This window comes from Canis lupus, chromosome 22, assembly GCF_003254725.2.
Source record: "Canis lupus dingo isolate Sandy chromosome 22, ASM325472v2, whole genome shotgun sequence".
NCBI classification, from domain to species: Eukaryota; Metazoa; Chordata; class Mammalia; order Carnivora; family Canidae; genus Canis; species Canis lupus.
The window spans coordinates 44,869,413-44,895,996 of NC_064264.1; the positions used below are offsets into that span (position 1 = coordinate 44,869,413).

Sequence of the window (26,584 nt, forward strand, 5' to 3'; positions counted from 1 at the left end):
AAATGTTATTAGAACTTCTTGGGCAATCTTTCCCATTGGACCTGGATCTAAGCCAGACTGCAGACTTGTGGTCCTTGGTCCTAACTGGCCCGTGGGCATGTTTTGCTTGGTATGAATTCTTTAAGATTTCAAATATTTTTTAAATGGGGAGGATTAACATACAATGTGAATTTCTACAATTTCTGAAGATATCACCAATTGGGCCCTCTGTTCTGGATAGCAAAAATTGGCTAGAGTTAGAGAATGTTTAGACTGAGTTGTTTGTGGCTGAGCATTCATGGGTTAGTTTGATGCCCTTCTGATCACACCTGTAGTTGGCCTGATTCTGAAGTCAGCATTGCTTGCCATCTATCAAAATGTTTGGCTGTTTTTCTCATATAGAAAAATGTTTCTCTCTACATGTGTCTTTACTAAAAGTGAAAGACAAATAGGGCTATCTTTCAAGAAAAAAAAATAGTAGGAAGCTTATTTTGAGGGGGGGGTATATATATTCTGAAGATTTTATAGGCAAATAGTTTCTACATTTAAGATTTTTAAAAAATGAACTTCACTTGTAATTACTGACTCCCTGGCATTTGAATGTGCCACCCTTCCTTTAAGCCTTCTGTTAGCTATCAGTATAAGGTAGACCCTATTCTTTGATCAAATAATAGCAAACAAATAGCTAAGGAAGAAACTCTCCTATTGTTGGTATTGGGTCACCAAAGAATCCCCCCTTTTAATATCTTTAAGAACGTCTTTATAATATACACAGCTAGAAGTTTATTTCTGCCAAAATGAACTATAGTAGCAAGCACAGGCCTAGAATTTTTCCCATCAAAGTCATCATAACTTCATCACTATCATCAAATCTCTTCCTGTCCAATGTAAATGGAGGCTAACAGTTATTGAATATGCTAGCCATTATGTTAAGTACTTTTCGTACATTGTCAGTTTATTATTATGTTAAACCCAAGAAACAGGTATGGTTATTATACTGTTTGTTAGATAAGGATCCTGGGACTCTATGGCAAAAAGCCCATGCTGTAAATTTGCACTGCCACCCCCAGAGTTGAGGCTTTTGTGTGAATACAGCAACCTTATGTAAAACTCCTTGGTCTATGGCAATGCTGTCCAAAAGGAATATGATAGGAACCACAAATATAATTTAGAATGTTCTGTAAGCATATTAAAATAAAAGAAACAGATAAAACCCATTTAATAGTGAATTTTTAACCCATTATATCCAAAACATTGTCATTTAAATATGTAATCAATACAAAAGTTATTAATGAGGATTTTATGTTTCTTATAGTAAGTCCTCAAATTTCTATTTTGTACTTACCACAAATCACAGTTTTGGACTAGCCATATTTCCTATGCTTAAGAGCCATATGTGGCTAGTGGCTAAGATATCAGACAAAGCAAATATATAATTTTAATGCATTATCCTCCTATTTAGGGTAAAGGATTTTAGGAACTCACACCAGGAAGTCTAAACTCTTGTGGTTGATTATTGATATAGTTCCTCCGGTTATGAGGAAAATAGAGAAATAGTCTGTATTTGTGTAATGCATTTTGGGCCCTGACTGGAACTCTGACATAAATAACAGACACTTTATTGAGAGATTCGTTCTTGCCCATGCCTCAGAGGTTTTGCATGTCATATAATGCCCATAAGTATAATGAGTATCGAGAAGATTGTAAATTGTCATGGGTGGATTAATCTGAGGTTTTCCATCTAACCTGGGGAGGTGGATGAGAAAAATTAATGCATGTGTTGGCTGGTATCTATGGGTGGCATTGTCAGTTGTAAGCAAAATAAATAAATGTCCAAATAGCATCATGGTGGAGGAAGGAGCTCTCTGAAATTTTTGGCTCTTGAAAGGGGATCTTAAAACTCATAAAAGTGGCCCATCAGTGGATTAAATGACACAAAACCACATGACTAATCTGCATTCAGACAGATTTGAAAATATTTTCACATTTCTTTTGGTAAAGAAGGTACTTTTCACGTAAAGGCTCTAAAGTATTGACTCTCTTAGATTTCTCATAGTACATAGTTTTGAAAAGGAACTGCCAAATTAACATTTTAGTGAATCACTGTTTGGATGCATAGGGTGATGCACTAGAGGGTGACAGAGCTGACATTCATCTTCCCCAAATGCTTTTCACTGTCAGGGAGGAGCTAATCATAAGAGGGATCCTATTCAATAACTCCTATTGTGGAATTGATACTTTCATCACCACTCTGAAAACTTTGATTCGTTATTGACTTTCCCTTTGTGATATAAAAGGTCAGATCACTAGGCACAAGAAGCTGGTTCAGTGGCAGCTGCCGTGTTCTGGATACATGCGGTTTCCCCCAGGCTCAGAATACCATTGTGCTAGAGAGCTGACTTTAGACTTCTTTTATAATTCCATTCATTAAATTAATTTAGAATATGTAAACTGATTTATTGTGAGATTTAAAATAATTTCCCTCAGGAGAGCAGAGAATATTAGGTTAGCAGTTTTTCTGGGCACGGCTTTGACTTAGTTTCAGGGTGCAGGCAGTTTAATGTCAGCATCCCGTCATTTTAGCTATGTGGTGTCATTTTTTCTCTACTTTTCACTGCTGAGTCAAAAATCTATTTGCGAGGTTACAAATATGTCAGAGTATTTCCAAGGGAGAGAAAGTTTGTAGGTAAACTTCTATCTAGTTAGAGCCTCAGATTCTGACTCTGCTTTCATTCCAACATCCGCAGTTGCATATCCTTTTCCACACTCAGCAACCGTACAAACCAATTTATTAAGAACTGAGCTTAATCATTTGGAGCAGCATAATCACTTTGTAGTCTCATGCTGCTTCCCATGTGTATCTCTCCCTCTCCAGAAACTGGCTCAGTTTCTGAAATCCAAACTCTGATCACCTGAAGTGCAGGCTGTTGCCCACTCGGGGCAGTTCTTGCAGCCTTTTTGTCTCTGTACCTCCTCTTAGGCATCCTAAGAACATTTCATCACATGCCATTTTGAGTAAGTCACTGTCACTGTCCTGTTCATAAATCCCAGCAGTATATTGCTTGTCAATTACTCCAGTAATCGGGAATGCTTTACTAAGGCTTAGCAGTCTGCTAGGAACAGACTTGAACGCCAGATCCCTCTCATGACAAGAGATTGACAAGCCTGAGGTCAGCAGCCAAGCCTTCAAGTCCTCAGTTGCGCATTCACCTTGCTGCTCTGTATCATTAGTCCCCTACTCAATGCCTGGTTTTATTCCAGTGCATTTATCTCGCTTTGCCCCAAATGAAAGTTTGTGTGACAATTCCTCTACCACGTTTCTTCCCCGTCATGCCTTCCTCTCCCCGTCAGGTCATGTCTTACCTCATTCAACGCTTACTACAATCTGCTTGTCTCCACTTCTGGTGTATCTAGGAAGCCCCTTTCACCTAATCAGTTGTGAGGGGTTTTTTGGTTTTTTTGTTTTGTTTTGTTTAATTTCACTCAGCCTCTTGTCAGAATCTGTAAACTAAGTTTCTACCATGCTCATGTGGATTTGCACATACATTACTTTGAAGTTTTTACGTTTTCCAGTGTGATGGGCCGCCTCCACCTGAAGATTGTAGCTTAGTACCCAAAAAAGGAGTAACCTTTTCCTATCTATCTATCTTCAGTGTTCTTCTGAGCAAGCACTACTGCAATTTGGATATGACAGACACTGAAAAAATATTAATACTGTACTACTGTTATATCACTTTTTTTTTCCTTTCATTCTTATCATGGTTGGAATAGTGGAGAGGGATAATATCCATCTATGTATCCTCTCCCACATTATTGTAAATAGTGCCCTGAAATTCCAGTGGTTTTGGAAAAGGATGTGATATACGTCCTTCTAGAATTCTACCTCCCTCTCTAAAAATGTTAAATATTTTGTGCATGTGATTACCAATAGAGCTGTACCTCCTTTTGTTGGGACATTCATGCAGAAAGACACCATAGACAACTGAGAGATTAATGACAGTATAGGCTGAGAAGCCATACATCCCCTTAACTATCACCTAGATGATGTAGTAGCTTGACATCTGTTGAAGAGCAATGAATCTTCATTTGTATTCCAATTTCCAAAATATCTATATCTACATCATCTATCCATATTTAGATGTAGATATCTATACTATTTCCATAGTTATTGGAGCAACTGTTCTTTCCCTCATATTTCCCCTTCATGCCTTACAACTCTTCTCTCCAGAAGCTCCTGGACTATATGATCACAGTTTAGTTCAGTGAATTATTGGTGGAAAAAAAAAGTGTGGTTTCATAGTATTCAAGCATCAACATTGTAGATTTACTTAATCTTATATTTCTTCCAAATAGGAGAGAAAGTTGTGCCAGAATCCTAAAATCTTGGGAATATTTTTGCTGTAAGTTGTAAGAATTATTAAAGAGAAATGAAAGAAATAAAGAAAAAAAGCAACTAATCTCTTTTGTAAAGTGCTCACATTGCACACTTACAATTAAGCTGTTCTGATTTCTGTAATTAAAATAATTTCCTCTGAGATGCCTTAATAGTTCATGCCCATGAGTAAAAAAAAAGAAAAAAAAAGCTGTTGTCATGAATGAACGATTGAAAGAAAGGTCTTATTCATATGCTTTAGTTCCTATGAGAAATCTTTGAAAACAAACCAGGCATGAAAAAGGCAATCAGTAAGGTTAGCCAGGGGTCATTTTAGCAATCCATGGGATATACCAGATCATGCATTTATTCATCCCTTCATTCAGCAAACATTTATTGCGTACTAACTCTGGCAGGTGCAATGGGTACAATGAAGAATAAGACCTAGCCTTGCCCTTAAAGAACTTTGATTCCAAGGTGGGCAGCAGACAAATGAATGGTAGAGACTGCTAAATGCTAAGACAGAGGTATGCATGCATCACAAGAACGTAGGCGCCCATCGAGACAAGCACATCCCATGAGGACTCTTTTGTCTTATTGCATTTTATTTTGTCAATCGTGGGTTTAATGTCAACAGGAACATAATTTTTAATGGAGATATGGAAATTCACTGTTTAGACATTGAGAAAACTGCATAAATACTTATTATTTATTGATTAGGCACAAAGTACATGTTACTAGCACTATGAATATCTTGTGTTATTATATATGTGTATAACACAAAACCATGCCATATCGTAAACATAATATGAATATAACATAGAAGATAAGAGAGGAAACGCTCGATGAAATTCAGAGCTCACTAGACCAAGGATAAGAGATAGCTGGGATTGAATTCTTACTTTAATCCTACTAAGTTGTCTGGATGATTTCATTTCCTTCCTCTGTGGTGAAGTGAGGGGGTGGTACTAGATGGAATACTTTATTGGGAGTGGAATTTCCAAAGTAGCAATTATTGGAGTCATAAACATATGACCTAGGAACTAAGGTATATACTCAAGAATACACATCTGGACATTTAGATCTATGTGGAAAAGGGCTAGTCAAGTAATTCACTAGCAATTAATTTGAAAGTTGTAGGCCATTCTGTGTTGTATAGCATGCCCCTAAATATTTTTGAATGTGACTGTGGAATCTGTCCAACTACTATTTTGGGTTGTCACTCTTTTAGTTGGGCTCACCTCTAATTTTAGGGTGACATAGTTTACTCTTATAATACTAGGTTGTTGCTGTTTTCCGAAATCACTTCAAATTCCAAAGACGTTTTTGAGCAGTAGGATACCTGTATGCTTAACGGGTTTCCATGGGTCTCCTAGAATTCAGCCTGTCCATTGCTCCCATTCAAGCATTAAGGCTACCATGCTGAATTTTCTTCAGTGATTCATAATTTTAACTTTGGCCCTCAAGATGTATTTGGTGTTAATGCATGTTGCTGCCAGAGATAGTGGATGCCCTGCTAAAGAGATGGCTCTTGCAATGTTTCCTATTGAATCCCACATTTGATTGGCATGTGTGTCCTAAAAAATTGGCATAGCACCTTGTTAGCAGGTACAGGGCCATCTAACAGTTAGGGAGAAAGGCTGAAAAGTGATCATAAATGAAGTCAGCTGGGAGTGTTCAGGAATGTGTTTCAGGCTCTCTGGAGTAGAGGGAAGCAAATACTCTCATGGAAATCTTTTCCTTCTTTTATGTGAGTTTCCACGGACTGTAACTTTTCAGGAAGATTAGAAGATTCTTTTGCTCACTTGGAAGAATGAGGTTTAAAATTTAATTGTATAACAAAGTTACAAAACAGCATGATGTTTATATTGACAGTTTGTTAAGTCAGTATTCAGGTGGGTATAGCATATCAAATCACTTGATCAATTGGCTGTCGTGTATAGAGTAGAATGAGTCAGGGTGGGAGGATGGTATTCTTCTGCCACTTGATTCCTGGTGAAGTTTTCTGAGTTACTGAGCCTCTGTTATTTCGTCTGCTGAATGGGGATAATGAGAAATGGGGATGAAGAGTGGTCACAAGAGATAGAAATGTGAAAAAGGTGTTTGGTAAACAAAAGCAGAATCTTATAATTAAAAATATTAAGTGAGATTAACATTTTACATAAAAATGAAAAAAAAAAACAAAAACAAAATATGTTCCAAACTGGTCAACTATAAAACCTACCAGAGCAACATCAATTTGAAAAACTGCCATTTTCTATGTTACAAATAGGATGATCCTAATTATGGGATACTTTCTCTGCTTTGAGGAATACTTTCCTTATCTGTACTTTGGCCTCATGATGCACTGCATATAGACTTGTTCAAACAAAGAAAAATGCAGGGAGGTCACCTGGGATTTTGTTCTTTTCTAAAGGTTTTAAATATATGTGTCATCCCCTTTGGAACTGCTTGCTTTCTAGGCTGCATGTGAGAGACATCTTAGGCTGAATCCCACTGCAGTTTTAATGAAACTCACATACTAACCTGCTAATTAAAGAACAATGAGGACTGTCCATTTTTTTAAAAGAGAATTTGGAAAAAAAAAAAAGAGAATTTGGTCTTTACATAAATAAAGTTCAGTAGACATCACACTACTACTCTTTTCTTTACACAGCCTCCAGAGAATCTTTAAGATTTTGTTCTAGACAATCAACTAAAGCCAAAATAAATATTCCAAATGATTTCATGATTTCTACTGGGAAGTTTCAGGACTTAATGAGTTATTTCTGATATTTCTAAAATAAATACCACTGGTTCTTCCTAACTCAGAGTCCTGCAAGATAAAGTTAAAGGTGAAAACATTTTTATTTATCTGTCTCTTTACTTGTCCAATTAATAATTGAGAACCACTGGCAAGGGAAGATTCCTTTTTCACAAACTCTCACTTCTTGTACACATGGTTTTATTATTGGTTGTACATGAGAACAGGCTATGCTTCCATCACTTGCACATTTATTGTTCCCTGAATGTTGACTTCAAAATTATATTTCTTCTCTGTTGAAATTTACAAATGACTATAATCCAGTTTCTAACCTAGATTGATATTTCACTCTCTTGCCTGTTGTCTAGTATCATATGACAGAAGAGAACCGTTTTTGAGATTATTCTCAGAGTTTAGTTTAGTAAAAAAAAAATAGATTCCTAATGTTGATATTTTATCTTTTTTTTTAATTATGCAGGGCTCAAGCACTAATAAATTCTAAGGGTTGATGTACTAGTTGAAAAGATAATTGCAAATCTTTTTAGAGAAATACAGAAGTAGCACTGTTAAAAATGTTCTGTTTATATTATCTGTTGCTTCTTCTGACTTTGTAATTAATAATGAAACTATATGTTAGGTAACATAACCTAAAACATGGCCCAAGAGTGAGCTATTTAAATATGTGAATTATTTAAAAAATCCAATCAGTCTTCTGAAGTGTAATTCTATAGGTTATATAATAACTTATTTGTTTTTCTGTGCTCTTGTTCATTTGTTTTTCTTCTTGCTAAATAGTGTTGATGTGTAAAAGGTCTTAGCACCATTATGATAAAGGAACCAATACATTTATAAGTAATGTAAAACAATCAGTTCAGTTTTATTTTACTATTCTCCACTACAGGATTGTATTACGTTTTAAAAACTCTGTAGATTTTAATGTTTATACCTGATTCACAGTAAAGCTTACAAAATCATAATCCTTAACAAATTCTTTATAGGCAGAAAGAATTGTTCTAATAGACTTTACTATAAAATGCCTTAAGTACTATATTTTCATTTCTAAAATCTTCAATCGAGATGCAATCAAAGGTAAGAATTAAAAGTTTCAGTATATTCAACACTTGTACTCAATTTGTTTCCTTTCCCAGTGGTAGTCAGTTATTTAAAATTTACAATGTGAAAATATTTTTATTTCCATTAAGTGACATAGCTGATCAAACTCACATTCCAATCATGAGTCTGAAACATGCTAATGTGATGTGATTACATTACACCTAATGATATATGCAAATGTATTTTTCTGAATTTCCTTACTATATCTCCAGAAAGAAAGACAAATCCATCTTTTTTAATTATTTAATTTTCTAAATTCAAGTTATCACTGCCCTTATGACATGGCAATATTTAAGTATTATTTGTGAACATTATTGAAATTCACAAAACTACTGAAGTTGATTAATCAAAATAACATGTTTGTGGGGACAAGGTAAAAGGACTGTAGCTATTGTCAAAAGTCAGAATTGACTTAGCCTTTTCCATAAATCATGGTGGGAGTATCATTATCATATAGAACTAATGATACTTCATGTTGTGAGTCTGATTACAACCACAAAACAAAGAAAACAAAGAAGAAATCACTCTTGAACACCTTATATGAAGAGGTTGGGATGTCTCTTCCAAATTATCATAATTTGATTACTCAGCTAGTCTATTAAATATAATTCATTGAAACCCACAGAGACCTAACAAATTTTCTTGATGATATGCAGGTTCCTTTCAGTTCTTTCTCTTAAAAACCAAGTGGGCAGTTTTGGAAAGAGCAATAATATCTTTTCCTCCATTCCACTTTTCATTTGGAAATTTCTAAATCTCTGTTTGTGGTTCTAAGGTACCTCTCCTTCTCTCACAGTACCGGTGTTTGATTTATTCACAGATAACATTAAACTTCATTGAGAAAATGTTTTTTTTTAATATGCTTTTAGTTCTTCAAGTTCCAAATCACTGTTTTCCCCTTATAGAATGTATTCACATATTTTCATTTGAATTGTATTATTACAATTTCAGTGATAATCCACAGAAGGCCCAAGTGAGGATATTCTTGGCATTACCTATATTTTTTTAGAGAGGGGTAGGGGGAGAGAGAGAGAGAGAGAATCTTAAGCAGGCTCTGTGCCCAGCATAAACCCAACATAGAGTTCAGTCTCAGGACCCTGAGATCATGACCTGAGCTGAAATTGAGAGTTGGTTGCTTAACCAACTGAGCCACCTAGGTGCCCTTTGGCATCTCCCTAAAAATGGTTTTAGCATGTAGATTATCAATACTAAAAAAAGAGAACTTTTAACCAGTTCAGAAATGTTTATCAATTTTTAAGAAGCATCTATGTCCTATATATGTTAGCCTATATGTTTATAAGGAATAATGTGTTTTAATTATAAACTACACAGTGTTCATATCCATTAATTAATGATTAGCCTATTAACATATTCTGCTTGGCAACACACTCTTTGTCTCATTTTTGTTATTTATATAAATTTACAATGTTAAACCTTCTTTTATTAAGACAGTCCATCTTTAAAAAATTAGTTAACTTACCTTCCACCTATATGAATCTAAATCAGATTTCTTTCTCAGATGAATATCAATTGGTGAGAGGGTATAAGCAAAATTCTCTGACTCTCAGTTTGTGCTGAGGATAAAGCATCATGTTCAAAATTGTTTTTAAGTCCTCTGGACCATTAACATTCAGTCATTGGTAATTGAACATTTAAATTGACTCAGGTACTGTGATAGGCAGAGTGGATCAAATGATCTGAGAGCATGGACCCTGGTACAAAAATTACATAAGAGAAATAGGGCTATACACAAATAAAGAGGCTACAGGGAAATGAGTTAAACATGAGTAACAAAGATATTTACATAGTTTACACTGAGGAGCAAGTGATAAATTCTGCATCCATGGTGAAGGGGACAGTTGGCTTGGAAAGAAGCTAGATATACACTGATGGCAGGACAAATTTTGTAAGGATGAAGATGAGTTTTCGAGGTCAACGCTGTGTGGAAGGTTATTCCAAGCAGATGGGACTGGAAAGAACGAAGGTGGGAAATGGTGCAACATATTTGAGGTGGCTGTGGGATAAGTTGCAAGGTACCAATAGCTTGGAGAAGAAAGCCACATCTGGGTTGTGAGTCTTGACCATGGTCATGAGTCATCTTAATACATCTTCAGCCAACCTCCATCCTTGGTTCCTTCTGGCACAATTTTAGAGAAAAAAATTTAGTTAAGCAAAGCAAAAATTTTTGTGGACTTAAATAAAAGTAGAAGTTGAAGAAAAATAACACTAACCATCTTTTGTCATTGCCATTTCTTGCTACCTCTTCCTAGTTGAAATTTCATGGTCAACATTTCCTATATTAAAATGGTAGGACAATAAACAAGTTACAGTCACATAACATGTATTTAGTACCAACTGTATGCAATGCACTTGGCTTGTCTGAAGGCTTTTTTTACATTGGTCGCTATAAGAGGGGCTATAAAATTTCTTCTTATTGGAAAGAGGAAAATAGATCACAATAAACTGCAGACACGCTAGGGAGTTTACTCATAAACAGCAGGAGAGAATAAAATCCAGTTTTCACGTAGAAAGAAAGCTACATGACTGAAAGCAGCACTCTGTGGGAGATGACAAACCATAAAAATATCAGAGATGTTGCGAAAGATTTGGAAATAGTCAGCTATGTCAGCCCATTGTGAATTCTATACCTGGCTGAAGGTTTGTGCAGATGCTATCCAGAATAATTTGATCAGGCCTTAGCTATTTTAGAGGGTAATAAAATGGTGGTCTTGCCAGCATGTGCAAGTGATATCATTACAGTACTTTATCCTGGGGAATTAGAAATTTTCTGTATGTCTGAATAAAAAAAAAAATGAAAGATTCAGACCATTTGTAGGGTCCTAGAAAGATATGCAAAGCAAGGCAAGAAAAGAGAAGGTTTAAATGGAAATCTCTTTAAAATATCAAAGGTCATCACAAATTGCTTTAAGACTATTGTTAATTGTTACTTTGGTTTCTGAAGATGAAATTGTGTTAAAGCATATAGGTTATCTTGTTGAGTATTTTAATAAACTGATATTAACTAAACACCATCTATGTTTTCACTATTCTGAGAGCTAGAAGAGATGAAGAAGGAAAATTGGTCCTTGAGTTACTTACTCGTAATTTACTCAAGCAGAGGAAATATGCATATACAGAGCAAAAATAAAGGCTGACAAAGAAATATAATTGTCCAAGTGTGGTAGCACGGTCTGTAAATATATAGGTTCAGAAAGAATAGTGATATTTGTGGGCTATAGATAATGTAGAAGAGGAAGGAATTGAGCCAAATCATTAGTTTTTTTGTTTTTTACTTTGAGTGAGTATATTGCTGCTCACACATTCAGTTAAACAACATTATCATTTAAACTCCACCCTTTTACAGAAAAAAAATGTACAGCTACTATTAATAACCCCTTATTTTAAATAATATTAATTATAATGTAAGGATATGAATTATCCACCACCTATTATTTGGTGGGTTAAAAGTGCTAAGATCCTGTTTTAGTCACACATATTTATTTGTAAAACCTAATCTTTTTTCACCATGATCAAATTAATTTCAATTACTACCTGTCGTTATACCAGGTCAGTATGCTGTGGTTACATTATTAATAGATCTTACATGAATGAGCAATGGCTGATGGTGTATGCTTTATTTGTGGGGTCTTTTACACATGAAATTTTAACTTGCTGTTTTGGATTCCATAACATAATGCTTCATCAGAACCTTACTTATTTGAAGAAAAAAAAAAACACAAAATTTAAAGTGTGCTTCCAATAAAAGAAAACATTCTTATATTTATTTGTTCATTTAGATTTCTGTTCTAATATCCCAATGCTTTTAAATCCTGTCTTTTCCATATTGCCATTTTTCTTTTTACTTCTACATAAAATATATTTTCTGTTCTTCCTGTTTGATTAAAGAGTTTTGAGCAAAGGAATAATGCAAACTGGTTTATAGCAACTCTTCTTTTAAAATATTTTATTTATGTATTTGAGAGAGAGAGCATGAACGGGGGAAGGGCAGAGACATAGAGGGAGAAGCAGACTGCCCACTGACCAGGACCCTGGGATCATGACCTGAGCCAAAAGCAGATGATCAACCCCTGAGCCACCCAGGCACACCTAGAGCAACTCTTGATATGAAGTGGAGAACAGACTTGGAGGACAGAAGAGAAGGAAGTATACCAGTTGGACTGTTGCAGTCACCTAAGTAAGAGATGCTGCTGACTATAACTAACAGTAGAAGGAGTGAGAAGTAGATGAATTTGGAGTACATCCTGAAGGTAGAAACCAACAGGATGTGAAATGGGGGGAGAAAGAGTAAAGAATCTATGATGACGCCAAGATTTTTGCCCTGAACAGTAGGAAATACATTGTTGCCATTGAGTGAGATGGTAAAGACCCAAAGTGGTGCCTTCTGGGGTAAGAATATGAAGAGATCAGTTTGGAAACAGGAAGTTTTAGAAATCTTGTATGCATCCAAGTGGAGATGTTGAGTAGGCTGTTGAATATATGAGTCTAGAGTACTGGAGAGAGGTTTCATCTGGATTTATAGAAGTGGGAGGAGGCATCAGGATATGAGTGATATTTAAAGCTGTAAAATGAGATGGCATCTCAAGGGAGTGAGTGTATATAGAGAAGAGTGGAGATCCAAGGACTCTATTTTAAGAAATCTGACAGAAGTGGATAAATCAGCAAACACAACCAGGAAGAACAACCAATAAGATAGAAGGAAAATCCTGAGAGTACGATGTTCTAGGAGCCGAGTGAAAAAATCTGAAGCAAGTAGGAGCATATGAAAACCATGTTAAATTTTTCAGATGGGCCAATGGAAAATGAGGATGAGAACGGACTAGTGAATTAATCTGGAGTTTATCAGTACCCTTGACTAACAATTTTGTTGGGGTGATGAGGCTGAAATCTTTGTGGTTTCAAGAAAGAACAGGGAGGAGAAACATCATAGGCTGTAAGAATAAATGATTATTTTAAGGCATTTTGTTATGAAAAGGAAGGGAAGAAATTGAAGCTGATTTGGCAGTAGGGTCAAGGAAAAGATGATTATTATGTAATCATATTAATAATAATAATGATATTATTATCATTGTTATAAGTTTAAGATTGAAAAATGAGACCTGTCATTTGCTAAAAGGAAAAAGTAGAGAGAAAATTTTAAGTATGTCACAATTAATCTTAACAACTCCGTGAGGTATATGCTATTATTTCCTCTATGTGAGGGAAGCAGAAAACAGTTACTTAGCTAGAACATAGGCAGTCTGGTATTTTGTCCTTGGCAATCTTGTTCAAAGTCTGATCCCCAAACCGATTAACTTGATGACTCTGAGGTATTTCCGGATAAGGTCACATTCTGAGGTACTAAGGGTTAGGGTTTCCATTATCTTTTTTGGGGAATACAGAATTCAACCCGTAACAACCATATTACAATTTTATGTGGGTTTTGCCTCATATGAACTTGATTGAGAATCATGGATTGCAACATACAGTTTTACTGATCCATCTACTTGTGCTCAGCTGTGTCCTTTGCTCTTCATTCTTCTCTTCCCCTCACCAGTTTTTTCTCATTCTTTAGATACTGGCACAGCACTGCCTCCTCCGGGAAATCATTATGGATTAGCCTAGATGAAATCCTTCCTTCAGAGGTTTTTAGAGCAAGGTTCACCTCTTTGTCTCAACTCTGTCTCATTGTAGTTTTGCAATGTACGTGGGTTATCATTTGATTACATGTGTCTCTCACAGATCCACAGAAGAGGGGCCGTGTATCTGGAAGGCCACATTAAGAGCCAGGCCCAGAGTGGATATATATATGTCTGAATAAAAATAAAAATTGAAAGATTCAGACCATTTGTAGGGTCCTTGAAAGATATGCAAAGCAAGGCAAGAAAAGAGAAGGTTTAAATGGAAATCTCTTTAAAATATCAAAGGTCATCACAAATTGCTTTAAGACTATTGTTAATTGTTACTTTGGTTTCTGAAGATGAAATTGTGTTAAAGCATATAGGTTATCTTGTTGAGTATTTTTTTATTTTTTTTATTTTTTTATTTTTTATTTTTTATTGGTGTTCAATTTACTAACATACAGAATAACCCCCAGTGCCCGTCACCCATTCACTTCCACCCCCCGCCCTCCTCCCCTTCCAACACCCCTAGTTCGTTTTCCAGAGTTAGCAGTCTTTACGTTCTGTCTCCCTTTCTGATATTTCCCACACATTTCTTCCCCCTTCCCTTATATTCCCTTTCACTATTATTTATATTCCCCAAATGAATGAGAACATATAATGTTTGTCCTTCTCCGACTGGCTTACTTCACTCAGCATAATACCCTCCAGTTCCATCCACGTTGAAGCAAATGGTGGGTATTTGTCATTTCTAATAGCTGAGTAATATTCCATTGTATACATAAACCACATCTTCTTTATCCATTCATCTTTCGTTGGACACCGAGGCTCCTTCCACAGTTTGGCTATCGTGGCCATTGCTGCTAGAAACATCGGGGTGCAGGTGTCCCGGCGTTTCACTGCATCTGTATCTTTGGGGTAAATCCCCAGCAGTGCAATTGCTGGGTCGTAGGGCAGGTCTATTTTTCTTGTTGAGTATTTTAATAAACTGATGTTAACTAAACACCATCTATGTTTTCACTATTCTGAGAGCTAGAAGAGATGAAGAGGGAAAATTGGTCCTTGAGTTACTTACTTACTTAAATATATATATATATATATATATATATATATATATATATATATATATAGAAGAAGAGTTGGTTTAGGGACACCTGGGTGGCTCAGGAGGTTGGGCATCTGCCTTTGGCTCAGGTTGTGATCAGGGATCCTGAGATCGAGTCCCACATTGGGCTCCCTGTAGGGAGCCTGCTTCTCCTTCTACCTATGTCTCTCACTCTGTGTGTCTCTCATGAATAAATAAATAAAATCTTTAAAAAAAAAGAGTTGCTTTAAGTTGTTGGACACTCTACCCTCTTAAAGAAAGAAGGGGAAAGTTCATTTTAATCTCTTCTTTGAAGTAGAGTAGTTTTTTCTGGATATAAATTGAGTTAGCACATGGTCTTAAATTTTTTTAGTGATCTTTTATACCAATATACCTTGGTGATGATGTGTCAGAATGAGGAACTTCAGAATTCCTGTACAGAATGTCTTGGTATCATTCTTGAAGGGAATAATGTACTTATACACTTGTTTTATATGATATTCTATGTTTATTTTACAGTTTTCTCAAGTACTTTTAAGGACGGGGAGTAGAATGGACATTCTAAATTTATTTGTAGTTTTATTACATGGAGAACAGTTCAGTTAGACTAATGAAGACTCTTGATCCTTAACTATCTTTATAACTGGCCAACATCTATCATAGCTCATGCTATTTCACAAAATAACTATTGTATAACAATAATTTGAATCTTATTTTGTCTTAGTTTCATTCATTATAGTAAAATAAAAACTCAATAACTTACCATATCGATTTTCTAACTAACAAGGTAGACTCAGGGGCCAGACTTTTTGGGGTTGAATGCTGACCTTCGAACCTTTAGCCTCTAGTTTAGGAACAATGTTGCGGTTACTTTCATACCACTATGCCTCAGTTTCTTTTTTCTGTAAAGTGGATACTAATAGTAGGTGGAAGTCTGTTTTGAGACATTAAAGAGGTCTCTAAATTCCTTAGAGCAGTGCCTGGCCGTAAAGACATTCAAAATGCTAATTATTATTATTATTATTATTATTATTATTATTATTATTACAACTTGGTGAGGTCTATTTCTATTTCATGATAGTGAAAGAATCCTTTTGCATGAATTCCATGAAGATTTCCTGAGGCCTGTTGTATACCAGATAGTACTCCAGGTCTTGGGAACATAAATGGATAAGACATTCATTTCAGAGATGATGCACCTAACTCTATACAGTAATTGAACTCAAAGTGTAGGCAAAAATATTTATAAATTTTGGTAGTATAGGTTTAGCAAGACCTTCAAGTACATAGAATTGTGTATTAAAAAAAAAGTCTGTGTCTATTAATCACAGAAAGCATCCACAAACTCTGATTTTATCCACAAGAAGACAGCCACCAAAAATGGATGATAGTGGGCGAATAACAGGAAGCCAAGAGCTTAATTTTCTCCTGTCAAGGCATTTCAAGCTTTTATTTTAAGCCTCCTCCTGGCACCTGTGTTATTCGCCCCTTGAAAGGCTTTACTTTTAATGCAGCCAGTTTACTTTGAGCTGTCAGTTGATGAATTTCATTATCTCATTTGGCTCCTTTATTTTAAATTGGTATATGAGCACCACTGGGAAATAGTAAAAAGAGCTCTGGTCTAGAATTAGTCCCTTCCCAACTCTGTGATCTCACCCTCTGACTTCTTGACTGGGAGAGTTACTCTATCCTCTGGGCCTTCTTTCATTCTTTTGTAAAAGGAAGGGGTTGCATGAGGTGGTGGTGTGAAATCCTAGGAGGTCCTGCCTGCTGCTGTGTGCCCTCCTCTGCCCTGTTGGTCAGGTGGGGGAACCTGCTCTCACTGCTGTAGGAATTACCTGAGTACACAGTGAGAAGCAGTCACCAGTGTCCTGACTGCTTCTCACTGTGTACTCAGGTAATTCCTACAGCAGTGAGAGACTGTATCAGTGTTGTTATTCATGAAATGACACTAAACCCCTTCAGGACTTCTCTTGAGTGATTATAAAAGTTTTTGTGCAATTTGGTTTTCAGAAATGACAGCACAGTAAAAGCAATATGCTCTAGTGCCTAGGAAGTTCACCAAGATTGAATGAAGAACAAATGTAATTCTATCAGTGTGGAATTCTTCTTAAGTTTTCTCCCTACAGTACCAGTTAAATGGCGTTTCTAAAGTCTTTAGGAGGGCAGCTTCATAGAGTTTTCGCCACTCACATGAAAGTTTAGCTGACTTCTGGGGAAAATAAGCAAGCCAAAGAATGGGCTTTCCTCTCTGCAGCAGACACATTGCCACTGATTTATTATTACTCCATGAATTACTATTTAGGGGGTGTGTGCAGGGGACTTACCAGAATGGAAGTCCTTTGAGGTATTGCATTTGAATCAGGGAGGAGGATGGATCCCAAAGCAGATTGGATAGATTGGGGAGGAAAGGGTTTGTGGTGCATATGCCCCAGAAAGGGTTTGATCCGATTCAGAATATCAACTCTGAAGATAAAATCCTGCCCTAGTCTGCATCCCTGGGAACCATATATACACTGCCCCCAACACACACACGAGAAAGTGGCTATAAAGAAAATAGTATAAGCCAAAATATATTGGGCACGTGAGCTTACTTGCCACAGTATATAAAGAGGCAAATCCAATTGTGAACTTTCCAGAGTATTACCCCCATTGGCATTTATTATTCTCTTCTGTTTCCAGTGTAGCATATTCTATTTGTTTGTTTCCCTGCTCTCTCTCCTTATGAAGTTTATGGCCTTCCAAAATTTGCCATTTTTAAATCTCTCTCTCTCTCTCTCTCTGGTTAGATACATTCATTCAATAACGTATTTTAAGATACAGAAGAGAAAGGGATTGTGGCTCTTTTGACTTTGCACTCTCACTCTTAACACTGTTTCTGGTGCAAGAATGAATTCTGCATGTTGCTTGACCCATAGCTAAGAAGGTGTAAAGGTAAGAACAGTTTCCTTATAATTTTAACTCTTCTTTTTGTCAAGGTGATGTGGTATATGCCGTAAAAACAAAGACCAAAAGCTGCAATATAGACTAAGGACAACCAAATGGTAAAATGAATTCATTGTAGACAAAGAGTTGACAAACTGTGGCCTGAGGACCAAAACTGGTCTGCAACCTGGTTTTGTTAATAACATTTTAATTAAATACAGTCACATTCATTCATTTATGTACTACCTGTGGCTGTGTTTTCTTTTTTTTTTTTTTCTTTTTTTTTTGTGGCTGTGTTTTCTTTCCCTTATTTCTTTTCTTTTTTTTTTTTTTTAACTGAAGTATAGTCAACACAAGTTTATATTAGTTTCAGGTGTACAACGTCATGATTTGACAAGTCTGTGTATGTTATGCTCTACTCACCACAAGGGTAGCTGTCATCTGTCATCTTACAACACTGTTACAATACCATTGACTATATTCCCTGTGCTGCACCTTTCATCATCATGATTTACTTGGTTCATAATTGGAAGCCTGTACCTCCCACTCCCTATCACCCATTTTGCCCATCTCCCCAACCCCTTCCCTTCTGGCAGTCTTCTGTTGGGTCTCCACAATTATGGGTCTGTTTTTCCTTTCCGTTAATATGTCTTGTTTTTTTTTTACATTCCACATATAAATGAAATGATATGCTATTTGTCTTTGTCTGACTGATTTCACTTAGCATAATACCCTCCAGCTCCACCCAAGTTGTTGGAAATGGCAAGAACTCATCCCTTTTTATGGCTGAGTAATAGTCCGTTGTGTATATATACCACATCTTCCTTATTCATTCATCTATTGATGGGCAGCAGGTTGTTCCCATATCTTGACTATTGTAAATAATGCTGCAGTAAACATAAGGGTGCATATAACTTTTCAAACTAGTGTTTTCATTTTCTTTGGGTAAATACCCAGTAGTAGAATTACTGTGTCATATGGTATTTCTATGTTTAATTTTCTCCAGAACCTCCATACTGTTTTCCATAGTGGCTGCACCAATTTACATTCCCACCAATTGTGCACAAGCATTTGTGTTTTTCTCTATCCCTGCCAACACTTGTTATTTCTTGTCTTTTTGATTCTGTATGGCTGCTTTTTCACTATAACCAGAGTTGGGTAGTTGCAATAGAGACCACGCAACCCACAAAGCTGAATATATTTCCTATCTGTTCAAGTTTGACAATCTCTGTTGCAGATTTTCAGATGTAGAAAATGAAATGATCATCATTTCATCAATAGTAATAATCAATAGTAATTTGTTAAAACCAAAGAAACACTGTTCCTTTGCTACATATAATCAACCAAAGCCTTATATTTTTCAGACTTTTGATATTTCCAAAGCAAATTTATCTCACGTTACTTGCTAATGGAAAAAGCAAATTGGTTAGACTGTGTTTATGGTATATAAAAGTCCTCTGGTTTGTAGAGCTGAAGTAGTGCTCTTCACTGGACAGTCATAAATATAAACTGATCCACTGTGACATGATAAACTTCTCTTTTGTAGTTTACACTGATGTAAATAGCACTTTCCCTGGTATTTATGATTCAGTATGGCATTCTGATGCTGGGATACAGTTTATAGGACACATGGGTCTAGACTCCACTGTCATTCTTAGATTTCCAAGGTCCTTTATTAAGTGGGGAACTACGTTACATGATACACATTTGTGTTTCAAGAGGTAGAAGCGGTATCCTGGATTTGCTCAGGAATGTTTTGGGAAATAACCTCTGCGCTAGAAAAATAAAAGATGATGTCAATTCTAGTCAAAACACTTAAAATATGACTGTCCTGCTTCTAAAATGCTTTTCCATCTTGCCTTTTCCGGGAGCATTCTTAAAATACATTGCTCCTTGATGATGGGCTCAGTTAATTTTATGAGCAAAAATTCTCCCAGGTTTTTTTTCCCCTTCTGTACTTTGGATGTACTACCATCCTATCTAGTTTCAAATTAGCTCAGTAGCAAATACTTAGGCATTATCAAGAAAAATTATAAAGAAAAATGGCTATATGCAGAGTACTTTATGGAATGTGATTACATACTATGAGAACTGCTTTTCTAGTGCTTCCCCATCCGTGAATGCTCTGCTCCAGCTCCCCCCACTTCTCTCACCAATTCTCTCAGGTGGACCCTATGCTTTTACTGCTACTTCACTAACTGACTATTCTGTGCAATGAACACTGCACCTGATGCTGCCTGTATGTAACCCATCATTGAAACCTACCTTCTTTCAGTAGAGAACGCTGATAGTATACAGTATTGCCTCGTACCTTCCTTGCTTTATTTCTAGGTAGGCCTTAGCACCGTGCCCCTCAACTATGTTGAATGTGTCTCATGGAAGGATGTTTAGCCTTACACTTACCATTTTAGACTCTAAAGGATCTAGCAGGGTAGTAATAACATCAAATATTTATTGAGTACTTCTTCCATGCCAGGCATTTGCTATCTCTCTTTTATCTTCACAATGACCTTATAAGATAGTTACTATTATTATATATCATTCTTGTTTGATAGTTGCTAAACCCGAGGCACAGTGAGGCTAAGCTACTTGCCCAAGGTTGCAAAGCTAATGAGAGGTAGAGCTAGATTGACCTCTGAGGTCTGGCCCGCACGCAGGACTCTAACCACAGTACCACATTTGTTGGTGCCTAGGGGCTAAATCCTATGCTGAGTGATGGCAACCGATGGGCAGAGATGATTCCTGCAGTATAAGGACTTGTGACTTAAGTTACTCAAATTCTATGTAAGGATGGTAAAATATATATATATATACATATATATATATGTTGCAAAATATACTTGGAAATATATTTTTTTTACCTTAAACCTACCGAAGGACTGAGGGCGTTAAGTGTGTTAATGAATGGGTACCGTACCGCAATCAGATTGTGTCGGATGGCACCTGGCAAAAATAAAATCAGCTGGGGAGATGTTTTAGAAGATATGGTTTGTAAAAGTCCCTTCAAGGCCCTTTGAAAAGGCAGTAAATGTGCTGTCCCCAAATCCTCCTCCTCCCCAGGTGGAAGATAAAATGCCTATTATAATCATGGGTCACTTCAAGTTCAATGGAACTTACTGTCTGGGAAAAAAATGGCCAAATAAAAAGTGCATTTTCTATCTCTTGCAATGATAAATGTCTGACCTACTTCAAGATCCTTTTGCTGAGGTTCAACTCATTTCCATGCAGTCGGGCCCAACATGCCAATAATGATGGAGAACACGAAACACCAAAGGATTCCAAGGATTATAACTTCTGCTTTCCGGACAGACAGCACTTCATTTAAGCAGCTTTCCAGATATCTTCATTGTGGATCTGATGGAAGGATTTAGCTTAAAGCCAGAGGTTGCAACCTTTCGTCTGTGAGAGGGAGCCTTTGACCGGAGGATATAGCACAGAAACTGCCACCCTGCAGCATCCTGATTATGCAGCCAGCTTTGCTGACCCACATTGATTTCCATGTTTTTGTCTTCTTCCATCAAAGAACACGATCATAAAGATATTTCTTCATTTCTCATGCATTGCAATTTTCTTCTCTGCTAATCCAACGTGTTTTGATTGCCTGTGGGAGAGAAGAGTAATTCAAAGGAGGAATTCTATTAATTTCAGAAATCGGTGGTAAAGGAAGAGCTGAGAGATAATTTGAGAGAATTGGCCCGTGCAGTGCTCATTGCTACCCTCAAACCTTCAACTCATGGTGACTGGATTGGGATATTATTATCGGTCAATTTAGATTGAGGGGATCCTATGAGCTTAAACAACTTAAATTAAGCCAAAAATCATAGCTCAAAACTGGACAAGCTCCAAGAAGAAATAGAGGATGTGAGTCAAAGTTGGAGGGCACTTGATGAGCAGAGGCTAGAGTTCTTGGGGCTGGAATCAAAGGCCCAATGTGTTCAAGACCAAAAAGCGGTGGGCTTTGCAAACTTTAAAAAGTATATTGGTGATGCAATAATTCACTGCAACATTTTTCTGAAGAGTAAACTCCTATATGCTATCTTAAAACTTGCTATTTTCAGTTAAAACGTGGAAATAACCCAACTGTGCATCAGTAGGAGAATGGGTAAACACAATTGTGGTATTGCCATGCAAAGGAATAGTACTCATCAGGAATAGGGACAAAATACTGAGAATGTGGTTTGATGTGGATGAATCTCAAAGATACTATGCTGAGCCAAAGAGTCCAGACACAAAAGAGTGCCTACTGTATGGTTCTCCCTTTACCAAAAGTCTAAAAGAAAACGGAGCTTACCTAAACTTGCAGAAAGCAGAGCAGTGCTTACCCAGGGCTAATGTTTGAGGGAAGAGATAAGTGAAATATGTACCTCAGTAAAGCTGATTTTTTAAAAAGCGATGCTATTTCCAGAAATTTCATTTAATAGAACTTTCCAGAACATCCCCAATTCATAAAACAAGAGTGTTTATGTTATGGTAAAATGCCTTTGAGCTACAGCATTATGGGTTACATTTCTGTTACAGAAAACTCATCGTGGAAAACGTTGCCCATTTTATTTTCTGCTTGATAAATCCTGTTTGTTCTTTTGAGGTCTTTTGAACAGTGAGGCAGCATATGACGTCCTCTGAGTGCAGCAGTCTGTAGCCTGGGATTGAAGATTTAGCTTAACCATTCATCAGCTGTGGGGTACTGGGAAAGTTACATAACATGCTCAAGCCTTAATTTCCTTATCCCTAAAATGGGGTTAATATTAAACCTTCTTCAGAATTCGGTGGAAATATTAAATAAGATAGTGATTCTAAAGCATTCAGGATCATGTCTGGACTGTAGTAAGATCTCAGTAAAGGTAGCTATTCCATCTGTGTAACCTCTTCTCTGAAGCCATCTCCATCATGCACCCAACAGGGTGAATCAACACCTCATCTGTTGTAGCACTGATGGGTTATATCATGCAATGTGGTGACCTTTTACCCCTTCTGCTCTACTGTGGGCTACTCCAGATGACTGCTAGTTTGTCTTATCTATTCCTTTATTCCCAGCACCCAGCACTATAGCTTTTACCTGGTACATTCTCAATCTGTGGAGGAACGACACCCTTGAGGCTTACATAATCAGCTCTCCTTTCAGTCTTCACACTTGCCCTCAGAATGAGCTGAAATGGATTCAAGCCTTGTCTGACCAAGCTCTAAATCTGAAGAATCATATGTGGGAGACAGGAGTTGCTCAGATGAGATGGCAGAGTTGTATGCCTTCTCCCCTTACATCAGAGACATGGAAATCAGAGAGAAGTCCCTAGTGTTACTCCAGAGAATGCTCAAGCAAAGCTTCCATGGATTTTCCAAAGAGTAAAAGCAAGTGAAGGGCATGTCCAAATTTGAGGGAGGCTTCAGAAATAGTTAAAGTTTGGGGAACAATGTTTTTGGATTAAACCCCAGTGCTTTTTCCCTATGCCACCCATTTTTAATTTTTTTTTTTATTTTGATAGTCACAGAGAGAGAGAGAGAGAGAGAGAGAGAGAGGCAGAGACATAGGCAGAGGGAGAAGCAGGCTCCATGCACCGGGAGCCCGATGTGGGACTCAATCCTGGGTCTCCAGGATCGCGCCCGGGGCCAAAGGCAGGCGCTAAACCGCTCGCTGCACCACCCAGGGATCCCGCCACCCATTTATCATACTCGCAGACGTTGGCTTGGTTTAGCAGCTTTTGTTCTCTGCTGAACTCATCTTACCCTTTGCATTTCAGTAGTGTTACCTGGGTTTTCTGCACATTTAAATATTTAATTTTAAAACCTAATTCCCAATACCCTATATTACAAATTTTCAGATTTCTGCCTGCATGCTACATCTCCTTGTGCCCTTTTATGAAGTAAACAATAATTACATTAATAAATGTAATAAATAAAAAAATAGAAAACAACAGATAAAACAATAAAGAATAATTTGGCTTAGAGCATTGACTTCCAAGTGCATCTTTCTACAGAAATTCATGGTGATGGGTAATTTTTTCATCAATGACTTCTTAACTGTGACTGGATATTTGTGGGATTGAGAAAGAATGCTTAGGTTATTAGGATCTATGTTAATGTTTCTCTCTCTCTGCCATGTCATTAAATGAATCCTCAGGCACATATCAGATATTGGACATATTTATCTCACCACTACATTGATGAAGGAGATTTTACAGACTCTCAATGTTGTTTGAGAGGCCAGCAGACCCACCAAACCAAACAGAAGTCAAGATAGAGCAAACATGCTGATCTAGGATTTTAACCTGATTGGACCCTCTTCTGAGTATTTCTATGTGGTATCTGCCCTGGCCAACAAGAGAAACACGAAATGCAAATATTTCTTTCTGTTCTCTCATTCACAGCCCACAGATACTGGTGGTTGCAGGTAGGAGGAGGGGAAATTAGAAAATGCGTTTATTCTTCCTGAGGAGCTCAACTGAGTGAAGTAGTCTTCATGCAACATTTAAAGACTTAATTTTTAGTCAGGGTACAAAACCTGAGGAAATTCAACATTTTTTTTAATGAACCCATGTAACTGAGTAATGCAGCAAAATACATTGAAAGTGATTAGCCCATTAATACCACAAAATTGTCAGCTTCCAGCACCTTTCTTATACAGCCTGAGGGAGGAAAGGTTTTACACATTACCACACTTGGCAAGCTGACTGACTTTCTCTCCAATATAACTCTGAAAGAGAGACAGGGTCAAATCAGCACAGAGCAGAGACAGCCTTCCAGAAAATGCTTTTCCTCAAGCTGAGGTGGTACGCAGAGTCGCAGCCCACGTCCACAACCCTGTTGGCCTGTCCACTTCTCAGCAGTGGCAGCTCCTGTCTGACAGGGCCCATCTGCCACCCCAGGAGCTGTCACTGTTAGGAAGGAGAGGTATGAAAAACAAAATTCACTGCTAACAGAACAGTAGAAGGAGCCAATCATGTGATGTAGAACAAACATCCGGTGGTTTCTTTCCTTCTCACCCCTGTCAACTGTGATTTCCAAAATACAAATGCTTCTTAAAGAGTTTGCTTAAAATTGCATGGCAGCCACCTCAGAATTCACACCTGGGCCTCTCGCAGCCCAGCGATTTCTCGTTCCCTTGACATACATTCATAGAAAGCCCCAGCATCTAAATATTGCATGCAGAGGCCAGGTTTTGAGGATGACTCAGTAATCCCCCAGCACATATCTTACCTGAGGGGCATCCCTCATGCCCAGTGTTACACTCAGTCTAATCAGGTTGTTGTTTTATTCCAGTCAGTGATAGGGTTTTGCAGGTTTTCGGCACAGTAGAGGAATACAGCAGATACATGAATAAACAGAGTTTGTTTAGAATCCTCTATGGCTTGTTTTGAAAGACTATTCTTACGAGAGAGTAATGACAGAGAAAGGAACTCCAAGGTGCATTTCATCTCCACTTAGCCTTACCTAGGTGACTTTGGGCCAGTCATGGATGTGATATTTCTCAGGATCAAAAAGCTAGTGTTTGGAGACTAGGGATTTGGAGACTATGGGATTTCAATCCATACTTGCCTCCCTTGGGGAGCCTCCTAACCTCCTCAGGTGCTCAGCCACCACTACCCTCATTTCCGCTTCCTTCTTTCCTCACATAGCCTCTGTTGTCTCCACTCTAACCCCAGGATGGGAAGAGTTTCTTTTTAGGTTGTTGTAAAGATGAAATGAGACTTTGTGTACTACGAACTTAGGGAAAAACTTGGTTCATGGACATATCTCAGTAACAGAAGGCTCTCATCCTTCTCCTCCATGGTATGGCTATTTTTACCAGGACATCTACCCCAGCTACAATGGCTAAGGACCACAACTGTTTTTCCAAGAGCAATCACTTTAGGTGATTGATATATTAATTAATTAATGACATTAATATATTTCTTAGGTAAATAAGCCAGAGGATACAAATTTGGCTAGTTTTTATTATAAAGTAGTATAATTGTTATTCTAGATATATATTCCTGAATAACAGCCTCTAAACTTACTGTTATGGGTTGAATTATGTCCTTTCCCCCCAAAATTCATACATTGAAATCCTTACCCCCTGTACCTCAAAGGGAGACTGCATTTGGAGATGTGGACTCTAAAGAGGTAAATAAGTTAAAATCTCTCCTTTTAAGAAAAGGAGATTAGAATTCTCTGTGTGTGTGAGAGAGAGAGAGAGAGAGAGAGAGAGAGAAGACCAATGTGAACACACAAGAAGAAGACAGCTATCAATAAGCCAAGGAGAGAGGCCTCAGAATGACCCAACTCTGCTGACACCTTGATCTTAGCCTTCTAGCCTCCAGAACTGGAAGAAAATACATTGCTGTTGTTCAGCAACCTAGTATGTGGTATTTTGTTATGGCAGCCCATGTTGAAATTAGTTTTAATAATTAGCAAGCTAATACACTTACTAACTTAAACCAACAACCATATCTGTTCTGCTCCTAAATCTGTATTTGAGCAGGGCTCACAGGAAAGCTATGTTTGTACTTCAGTCAATGCCATTCAGCAGGCACAGCTGGAAGAGATTTTGCTAGAATCATCTATGGCTCATTCACTCACATATCTAGTGGTCAATGCTGGCAGCTGGCTGGGACTTTGATTGCATCTGGTAGCTTCAGAACTGCATGTGGCTGGATTTCCTTACAACATGGGGCCAGTTACATGGTGAGGGTTCCAAGAGAGAAACAGATAGAGTCTCTGTTACATCTTCTTTCTTTCTTTCTTTTTAAGATTTATTTATTTATTTGAGAGAGAGA

General features: G+C 37.3%; 1 protein-coding gene and 1 long non-coding RNA gene across 3 annotated transcripts in view; one reads left to right on the forward strand and one right to left on the reverse strand.

The window, feature by feature from the left end:
- GPC6 (glypican 6) overlaps positions 1–26,584 on the forward strand; it is a 1,091,148-nt gene that overhangs the window by 567,094 nt on the left and 497,470 nt on the right. The window lies entirely within an intron of this gene.
- The window catches only part of LOC112656071 (uncharacterized), a 31,112-nt gene continuing 10,739 nt past the window's right edge, over positions 6,212–26,584 (reverse strand). Inside the window, exons 2-5 of the long non-coding RNA XR_004808338.2 lie at positions 21,022–21,435; positions 10,439–10,501; positions 10,012–10,344; positions 6,212–6,387 (exon numbers count right to left, since the gene is read on the reverse strand). This is a non-coding gene — a long non-coding RNA (uncharacterized LOC112656071). The remainder of the gene's footprint in view (positions 6,388–10,011; positions 10,345–10,438; positions 10,502–21,021; positions 21,436–26,584) is intronic.